Source organism: Beta vulgaris, chromosome 5, assembly GCF_026745355.1.
Source record: "Beta vulgaris subsp. vulgaris cultivar EL10 chromosome 5, EL10.2, whole genome shotgun sequence".
Lineage (NCBI taxonomy): Eukaryota > Viridiplantae > Streptophyta > Magnoliopsida > Caryophyllales > Amaranthaceae > Beta > Beta vulgaris.
In genome coordinates, this window is record NC_079206.1 from 23,314,273 (window position 1) to 23,322,677 (window position 8,405).

Here is an 8,405-nt window from a genome sequence, read left to right on the forward strand (position 1 = left end):
TATATATTTTTTAATGCTATTGCTGCGGTTTTTTCAAGAACCGCAACAATATATTAAAATATTATTAAATAGTAATATTTTAATATATTGCTGCGGTTCTTGAAAAAAACCGCAGCAATATATTTGGTCAAACAGTCAACTTTTTTTAAATTTTTTTCTACTATACGATATTGCTGCGGTTTTTGGTAGAAACCGCAGCAATATCTTTATTTTATATTTACCTTTTCTTTTAACGTGATATATTGCTGCGTATGGGTAAAACCGCAGCAAATAGCATTTATTCTACTAGTGAATGTGATTAGTAAAAGGTTATCAAAATGATTATTCTCGAGTTGCAGGATGATTACTATGATTTATTTGTAAGTACTTTTTATGAGTTTTATGAACTGGATGGACTATCATGAGCTATTGTTTATAAAGAAGATGATATGATATGAAATAGTTTTGCTACCTTAATTATTGAGGTAGAGATGACATGAATGACTAATGATTATCACCTATGAATATAAAAAGTTACGAAACATGATAAAGTAAAGTGAAAGAACTGGTTTGCTGAGCTGATAGGCGGTCGTGCACGAACCGAGCTGTTTATTAGGGCACTGGCTAGAGGTGGGCATGGGCCGGGCCGGGCCTGTTCATGGGCTCGCCCCGCGGGCTTAAGTAAATGGCGGGCCGGGCCCGGGCCCATGAATGGCAGGCCAGGCATGAAATTTTAAAAATTTGTCCTCGGCCCAGGCCCAAGGGGTGATGTGGGCCGGGCTCGTGCTTCCCGCAACTAGCCCATGTTTTATGTTGTATTTTTGACAGTTTTAGGGTAAAAAACAAAGGAAAGGAGCGTTCGGCTTGTGGACCGGCCCACGCGGGCTCGTGTTGGTGCGGGCCGGAAATAAAATTTTTTGACCATGACAGGCCCGCGGGCCACGGAGCGGACAACGGGCCGGGCCGGGCCCAAATCGTGTCGGGCCGTGGCCCTTTATTTATTACCAGGGCACTGGCCCTTTATTAGTGTAAGGTAACGCCCGGGGGATAGGCCCTTACACAGTGGTGCATACACATGGCTGGGAGACGTCCCAGAGCTGACTGATTTTGCAGCAATTAGAGTAAACATGTGTAGAAAGGATCAGTGGATGTGATATAAAATATTATATATTATTTTCATTAAGGTTTGAAATATTCTTTCCCTGTGTTTGCAAATAAAATGAATTAAAATGAATTTCATTGCTAGAGTAGCTTGTTATTGAGCCTCGGCTCATAACGTTTCGTATTTATGTTTTAGGTACTGCTAGGGACGATGGTACCGCGTAGTGGCAAGGATTACCACCTTATTAAATCATCTAGTAATATTGCTACTAACTTGTAAGGTTAACTTAATTAGAATGTAAGGCCATATATACTTTAATATAAGTTATCGTTGTTATATTAAGTAAAGTTAACGTTGCCTGCTTTAATATAATATAACATGTTTAAGTTATCTCTATTATATCTCCTAATATTAAATATGTTATAGGATTGTAGTCTTGCACCTTCTTAACTGAAGGTGCGGCAGTAATGCCTCGACTAAATAGGTATTCCGCTGCTAATTAGGTTGTCTTGAATAGTGAATTAGTGATCAAGGCGTTTAATATCAGATTTCATACTCACCTTCCTCTAAATTTTTAGAGTGATTCTATTTTGTCAGCCACTTTTATGATCAACATGCTTCTTAGTTCAGTCTTAAATTGGAAGACTTACTGAATTGCTTCTTATAAAATCTCCTAATTATAGTGCTTTCAGGGTTATTAGATGTTTATGTTATCCACTTGTTAAAACAGGAAATAAATTTGCTTCTAAATTAAAGGCAAGAAGATGTGTTATTCTAGGGTATCCTTACACTCAAAGTGGCTATAAGTTATATGATCTTGATACATAGAAAATCATTCATAGCAAAGATGTTTTGTTTCATGAATTTGTCTTTCCTTTTCACAAACATTCTTCTACTTCATCACCAATTTATGATCCTCTTCCTCTAGTTAATCCAGCATCTATTAATTCAGAGTTTATGTTTCTTCACTTCTTCCTCCCTTTTCTTCTCCATATATTCCTCCTTTCAATCATTCTTCTCTTACATCACCACCTTCTAACTCACAACATTCTCCTTCTTCTCCTGATCATATAAATTACCATATTCCTTCTCCTATCATTTTTCTCCGGTACCATCTTCTCTACCACTTTTTCCAGTTAGAAATTAAAGTCTGACAAAATTAAACCATTACCTTTCAAATTTCAAGATTTTATTTTACCTTCTCACACTCAACACTCAATTAGTTTGTCTAAAGTCCTTTCTACTCCTGAACCTACATCGTATAATCAAGTTAACGATGATCCTACTTGGATTGAGGCCATGAAGAAAGAGCTATCTCTCTTGAACAAAACTAGACATAGTAACTCACTACTTTATCTCATGGTAAGAAGGTTATAAGGTGTAAATGGGTTTACAAAATCAAGTTTAGACCTGATGGTAGTGTTGAGACACGTAAAGCTAGGTTAGTTGCTATGGATGATAAGCAAATAAAAGACAAAGATTTCAAGCACACTTTCAGTCCTGTGGCAAAATTCACAACATTCAGGAATATTATAGCCTTAGTAGCTGCTTATGGTTGGCATTTACATCAATTAGATGTAAATAATGCCTTTCTACATGGCTTTATTAATGAAGAATTGTACATGACTCCTCCACTTGGGTATGCAGCTGTATCAAATCAAGTTTGCAAGTTGAGAAGATCTTTATATGGTATTAGGCATACATCTATGCAATGAATCTAGAGCTCAACAAATTATTGATCAATTTTGGTTTTACTCAATCTAAACATGATTATTTCATGTTCACAATGAAGGATGGAGATCATTTCACTATCATTGCTGATGTTGATGATCTTTTGGTTACTGGTTCTTATTTGCCTACTATTCAGTTTGTAAAGAAAACTTTGGGTAGTGCTTTTACGATCAAAGACTTAGGGGAATTAAAGTATTTCTTGGGAATTGAAGTGTCTAGAAATGATGCTGCATGTATTGATCTTCGTAACCAAAATATATGTGTGCTTGACATGCTGAAAGATACTAAGATGGAATTCTGCAATGTTTCTGCTTTTCCTTTCCTAAAGCTTTACAGATTAACATTCATGACTGAGAAAGACTAGAAGATCTAGAGATTTACAGGAGGCTAGTTGGAAAGCTCCTTTATCTTAACATGACAAGACATGATATTTCATATGTGGTGCAACAACTCAGTCAATTTATGAGTGATCCAAGGACACCTCACATGAATGCAGCCATACATGTTATAAGATACTTGAAAGGCACAATAAGATATAATGTCAATGTAGTTTACAATTTTGCGGTTGCATCCTTGTTTCCATGTAAGCCTTGCGTGCTCCTTGCTATTTTGCTTCACAAACAACAACGCTTTAATCCAATGAACATAGTTGATTCTGGAATATTATGAAACACTTATTTCATTTTGTTTTCATGATTGATGCCTTTGTCCACTACAAGTACCCAGTAGGCCTCCCCTCAAAAAAAAAAAAAAAGTACCCAGTAGGCCAGTACCTTGTAACATGAATACTTAAACCTTTATTAGTTGGTTCGTTACTATCATTACTCATTAGTTTAAGCCACTAACTTAGAGTAGCATGTAGAAGTAGAAGCACTGATGAAATGAGAAATTTATTGTCTTGTTTAGCAGGGATTTTGATATAACCTATCCTAGAAGGTGCCAAGTACCAGCATCGAACACCATATAGCTAGAGTTTGGCTTGATCTCAGGCTTCCTAAATGACGACCACGAATAGTATTTTCCTCCAAAAGCTCTCGTCATTAATGAATGATCATGTTATTTTCCTAGGAACACTACAAGAGGGGGGGTGAATTGTAGGTGTAGAAATAAACGTAACTTTTTGCGGAAATTAAAACTTAAACGAATAAACAAGCTAAAGGAACACAAGGGATTTTTACGAGGAAAAACTTCTTGGGCCCAACAAGAAGAAACAACCTCGACCACTAGGGATTTTAAACTCAACTCTTTCACTAATTAGGCCAAACAACTTGTTACAACCTAATTCTAACTCGAGCACACCTTGAGTTCCTAAACTCAAGTTCCTGAGCCACTGTTCCCTTAACAGTAGTTCCTCTCAACTTCACTCGAAGTTTTCTCACACATACAAGCTTCACTCAAAGCCTTCTCTCTTACAGAACTTCACTCAAAGTTCCCTTACCCCAAAAACCAAAATACAATTGATCGAAATAAGCTTAGTGGAATTAGAGTAAGAAGGCAAAGAACAAATGGCTATTATGAGAGAATGAAGGCACTGACACTTAATTAGTTAAACTCACTTAATTACTTAGTCAGACACATTTGGAACTTATCTAGACTTCATATTTATAGTGAATACAATAAGAACGTGGGAGTTAAAATCGAGTTCATGTTAATCCATTAACCCATGATGTTCCTTCCCCTAAGGAACACGTTTTCATCATGTCCCATGATCCCATGAATCTAAATGAACGTGGATAATGTTAGCCAACTCCTAAGATTAGGAGTTCCTTGAGCTTTATCCGAAAATCAGTTTTATATAAATTTTTATCTTTAAAATGAATTTTAATCTTTAAGAAAATAATATCTTTTAAATAAACTTTCTAAAAACCGGATATATTTTTCTTATTTTTCCGAAAAATAAAATCTTTTCTAAAAAGATTTTCTTTTTAAAACTGATTTTCATTTAAAGATAAACTAATTTCCTATAATTTAGGCATGACTTACTCATTACATATTTAACCGTTATTACTGCACGCCTAAGTCTAGTTCCTTTTATTAATCAGTTCCTTTAACAATTTGTTAGTGCCACTTAGTTTGTTCCTTACGAAAGGAACAAACTCTCATTCTCAAATAACTGCCACAGTTCCTTACCATTCTTTCTTTGTTCCTTTACATTGGAACTAGAAAATAAAACGCCTTGCTTTTATTCTTCTTGATCCAATGCTTGCTCCAGTATCAACATAGAAACTTCTTTACTTAGCCTTTGAAATCCTCTCTTGACTTCTTCTTGACTTCGTATTCTCCCAGTTCCTTCATTGATACCTTAAAACCATACACTTAAATAATCATTAGTTCACTACTTAGTTTGTCTTTGTTTCTTTGTCATATCAAAACTAGGGTTCAACAATTTCCCCCTTTTTGATGATGACAACAAAGGTACAAACTAAGGAAAATAACAAATAATATAAGTGAATGAAAATAAAACATAAAGAAGAAAATGAAAAATAAAACACAATTAAGTAAGTAACTGAATTGTTTTATTTTTACCTTAACCTATTTTTATTTTTCATTTACCTTACCAATTTTTAATTTTTTTTTTTTTATTTTTCAGTTTTTCAGTTATGTAAGTTTGTCCTTAAATCCTTTTCCCCCTTTGTCATCCTCAAAAAGAATAGACTTGCATGTATTGATGATGTTGTTTAACACCTTAAGACCAATATGCAAGCACCATTGTGGTTAAGTTAGAAATCAAAGAGTAAACTTGCTCAAACATCAATCACATAATACTAGCCATTCCAAGGAAGAAATTATGCAAAATATTAGAAACATAGACATATAGCAAAAGTCATTGTTATATAGCACTTGTTCCATAACAAAACAAAGAAAGAAAAGAAAAAGAAAAACAAAAGTTGTGTTCCTTGAAAAGGAAACAGGAACTAAGAAACTAAGAAAGGGAAGGGGAATGGTGTTCCTCACAATTCTCTTCTTCAACCACATCCTCCAACTTTCATTACCACCCATGATTGAGTCAACTGTTCCTTCACTCCTCCAAAGCTACGGCCATAGTATCCATCTTCTTTTGTTGCGCAACACGTATCACTCAGATCTTCATAAGACTTACATGTATCAGTTTTGCATCCAAAGTCCAATGAAGATGATTATAAAATTTTATCATATGTTGTGCAGGAAGACAACTTCATTAACCCAGTAAGTCATCCGGATTTTCCGTTCCTCCTTGGAACTAGAGGCAGATGGGGTTTGTGAAGGAACTGGAGAGGTTGAGTGGAAGGCTCATCGTTCCGGAATGGAAACAGAAGGAGAAGGGTGATAAATGGGAGGAAGAAATGGTGGTGTGGTGGAAGAGTTGTGGAGGTGGAAGCAAAAGGATTGGTCCTTTTATTTCATCCTTCAACTGCTCAAAACTGGAAGGAACAGAGAAGGATGAAGGGAGAATGGAGGTATTTTGTGAAAGGAACAGAGAGTTTGGGATGTGGTGGAGTGGTTCCTTGAGAGTGAGGGTCCTGTTCCTCATTACCGAAAGGACTAAAGGGAGTCCTTGTTGGAAGGAACAGAGAACAGAGAGCAATTTTTCAACGATGCTCTTCCTCACTCTCAGGAACAGAGGGTTTAGGCTTTGGCAATGTGTTTGCGCCTCTTGGTTTGGTTCCTCCGGTTAGGAACATTGTTCCCAAATACATCATCATCTTGTTCCTCAATTCAACTTAGGCAGTTTTCTTTTCCTGAGGAACTGGAAGCCATTCTCTCCTTGAATGAGAACCCTTCTTGGACAGACAAGCCAAGTCCATTAGGTCTTCTCATTCAAGATGTTCCCTTGTTTGACTCCTAGTGGCCAACCAGTAAGTCTTACTTCAAAGTGATGAAGTAAGAGAGAGTTATCAAGGCCAACCCAATACACAATGATTCTCAATACAGTGGTTAAGATGTTGAATAAGAGAGAAGGGAAGTTGATTTGTATGTGGTGGTCTAAGCAAAACATGTAACACATATCCAAGAGACCCACTTCATTCCTCTTTTCAGTTCGAGGAATGAGTGCTCTCCAACCAAGTTAACAAATTTGTGAAGGGAGAGAGTAGGTTATGGTTAATTTGTTTTGGCCAGCGTTCCTCCAAAATATTCTAAATTTTGTCTTGAGGAAAATTCGGAAAAGAAACAGTTCCTTTCCGTTTAAAATACAAATCAGTTCCTTTGCAAGGAACTTCCCAACTTTGCTTGTTGGCTTGATTAAACCTTATTTTCTTTCCTCTAACTCAGTTGTGCAAGTCCTATATTAGTATTGCACAAAATTCATCCATGCTAAGGAACAAGAGCATTTTAAAGGCGAATTCAAACAAGAATTCCATGCCTTGTTCCTTTAGAATGGTGTTAATTTCATGAAATTCATTTATTTGCCCATTCTAAATCGACGCAAAAACCCAAGACATACCTAGATTCACTTCGTTCGACCCGTTTCTTGGAAGAGAAAAGAAGGAACAGGCGTGCATTCTTCTTCTCCCCTGAGATTGTTCCGGGGTTTCTTCTTCATCATCTTCCCCAATTAATTTTCTTCTCGCATCTCCTTCTGGAGATTCTAATTTGCTGTTCCTTAGGGGTTTTTTAATTTGTCGGTTTCAAGGGTTTTGGTAGGAGAAGAGAATTTCCATTTTTGAAGTGTCGGTGTTTTTGATGTTGGAAAAGGAGAGTTTTGAAGTTTTTGCCATGATTTGAGTAGAGTTTGGGTTTTTATGGAGTATAAGGTGTGATAGGTTTCGGATGGTGAAGATGAAAGGTTGGAGGAACACGGTTTCTTATGATGAATTAAAGAGGAAGTTTTGCATGTAATAGTTTTGACACGCGGGAAAAAATAAAACAAATAAAAAAAAAGAAAGAAAACGAAAAGATGAAATAAGAACAAGATTTAATTAAACTGTTCCCTTATTTTTGGGATTTTTCGGATTTTTCGGATTTTTATGAATTTTAATTTTTGAAAGAAAATAAATGCTAAGGAACTTGTGCTATAGGAACAACTAATGCTACATATCAATGTCCTTCATATCATGCATGTTTCTTACCTTAGGAACAGTAAGGGGAGTATTATGTGACATTTGTGAGTTGTTTAATTTCTTTGAATTCATGTTTATGTTTTGAACATTCCAATTTGCAATGGTCTTAGGCAATTAAACACAATTATTTTTAGCACACAAAGTCACTCAAATTGATTCAAACATGGGGGAATACATAGGAACAATCACTTAATTTTTATTAACCTAACTCAAGCCTTAATTTTTCATATCTATCTCTTTGCAAAGGCTTAGTTAGATATCAGCAATCTGATAATCAGTTTGACAAAACTCAAGTTTAATCAAACCTTTTTCAACATTTTCTCTTAAAAAGTGATGTCTATATGTATATGCTTTACTCTAGAATGATGCACTGGATCTTTAGAAATACTATAGCACTTGTATTGTCACAATAAATAGGAACACATTCAAAGTTTATTCCATAGTCACTAAGTTGTTGTTTTATCCAAAGCATTTGAGAGCAACATGCAGCAGCAGCTACATATTCTGCTTCAGCAGTGGATAAAGCAACTGTGTTTTGTTTCTTGGTACTCCAA